Source organism: Schistocerca americana, chromosome 6 (genome assembly GCF_021461395.2).
Source record: "Schistocerca americana isolate TAMUIC-IGC-003095 chromosome 6, iqSchAmer2.1, whole genome shotgun sequence".
Taxonomy (NCBI): Eukaryota; Metazoa; Arthropoda; class Insecta; order Orthoptera; family Acrididae; genus Schistocerca; species Schistocerca americana.
This window is the reverse complement of record NC_060124.1, coordinates 84521684-84523929: the sequence shown is the minus strand read 5'-3', so window position 1 is coordinate 84523929 and position 2246 is coordinate 84521684. Positions and strand designations below refer to the sequence as shown.

General features: G+C 44.7%; 1 pseudogene; it reads right to left on the bottom strand.

Annotated features, from left to right (window-relative positions):
- Window positions 1-733: 733 nt before the first annotated feature.
- On the bottom strand, window positions 734-851 carry LOC124621038 (annotated as a pseudogene).
- Window positions 852-2246: the final 1395 nt, after the last annotated feature.

The window sequence follows — 2246 nt, the reverse complement described above, 5'->3', positions numbered from 1 at the left end:
CCTCGTGAAATATCGGTTTCCGTCTGGGCCGGGGGCCAGACCGAGCAGCAGCAACAGCGGCAAGCTGCCCCCTAAAGCCGATTCCGATCCCGCGGGCGCGGCCGATAAAGGCCGGCAGCTTCAGGCTCATTTGCCGAGTGAAATATAAGGCGATTACGGCGAATAACGCGCAGGCAGCGGGCTGTTAAACGGCGGAAGTTATGCGGAACCCCGCGTCTTTGATCTCGGCGAGCCAAAATCGGAAAAGTGGAGCGGGCGGCTCTGTTTTGTTCCTTCTATGCGGCAAGACGCCACCAGAGGAGGGGTGGGGGACACCTCTCTCTAGACGTAGGCGCGCTTTTGTCTGGCAAGAAAGGCTCCGTTTCCATCCACACTGACTTTTGCCGCACCGAGCAACTGTATTGGAAGACTAATTACACAGGATGAGTCACGTAAGATGTAATACCCTTTTTATTTCGGGAACGGTTTCAGGTATCGAAACAAGGTTTTCGTCAAATGATAGTACTGCTAAGGGGCATGTACTCTGGCAAAGCACTCCATCTTCAGGCCACAAGTGGCCCATCGGGACCATCCGACCGCTGCGTCATCCTTAGTTGAGGATGCGGATAGGAGGGGCGCGTGCTCAGCACACCGCTCTTCCGGTCGTTATGATGGTTTTCTTTGACCGGAGCCGTTACTATTCGGTCGAGTAGCTCCTCAATTGGCATCACGAGGCTGAGTGCACTCCGAAAAATTGCAACAGCACACGGCGGCCTTGATGGTCACCCATCCAAGTGCCGGCCACGCCCGACAGCGCTTAACTTCGGTGATCTCACGGGAACCAGTGTATCCACTGCGGCAAGGCCGTTGCCCATGTACTCTGGTACGTGATGAAATATCTTAACTCTCCTACCGATCAAGATAATGAAGAAAGTTTATTCTAGATAGAATAATATACTGTTTTTAACGACACGCGAAAGCGCTTCGAAAGACGAGTACTGTGATATAATGCTTGTTAATATTTAGATTTAAACACTTAGTAAAAAAATCCAGAGAGATGTACCAAAATTGCAAAGCAATGTCGCCAGACTCAGAGTTATTGCTGAGTAAAAAGCACCAAGCAGCGGTCTCATGCGACGCTCGGTCGTTATATGCAGCAAGACAGGCCTGCTCTACTACGATAAAACCTCATTTCCTAGGCGACGTAGATACAGGGTCCACTATGATTTTTATGTACAGAAACACGGCATATGTCATCCTCTGTCGCATCAGATGGGGCTTATGAAAACTATTTCAGTTGTGTGCACTTTCTAGTTTTTGTCGAGACAACTACAGTTTCGTCAAGCAGTCTTCTATTTAAACACTTCCTGTTGCTGTTTACTTCTCAAAGCCGAAACAGCAACGTCGGTCATACACGCTTCATAATAATAAAAAGCCGTATTCATGGAAAAAAGGAAACTACTGTATTAACTTTCTTATATTTGAAAAATAATTACCCTACTAGTCTTTGACTGGAAACGTCTGAATAATACTTAACGTCAACCAACTGCTGTCGCACAGATGTGTCTAAAAATACTACTAGTAATTGTAAATGGACGGAATACACTTTAAATAAACCGAGCACGTTATTTAGAATTACCGACGACATGTCACCAATCAAATAAATGCTTTTCTTAACGAAACACAGTTTAACATTTCACTCTGATTGTTTACTATCGATTGCGAGGCAAATTAATAATCCCTGTTCGAGAGATAGGTGAAAAGATGAAAGAACATTGCATGATATGTCGTTATATTTTGTTGTTATTCGGCCGCGCATATCGTCTGGCATAGTTGGGGGGTTTCATGATAGACTGCACTTTTCACGAGTCCCCACAAAAAGAAATCAAGAGGAGTCAAATCAAGAGACTTGGCCAGCCATAGTACTACAGTATTCCGTCCTATCCGACGGTCAGGAAACTTTTCATTCAGTGACATATCTACGTAGGCTTCCACGGCCGGTGTCATGATGATTTAAATTCTTCTCGGTATTGTACCGCATCATTGTATATAATACTTTAAGTATTAATTTAAAACCAACGTTTAATCCGTTTTATGTCTTACCCAGAGAAAGGCCTTCGTAATATGGTCAAAACGTTGGTTTTAAGTTCATAATTAAAATATTGTATTTCATACAGTGATGCGGTACAGCTCCCATAAGAATTATAGTCATCATTTACATTCAGTAATTAGGTTGCAACGCGAGGAGAGTGAGCTGGGCAATCGTC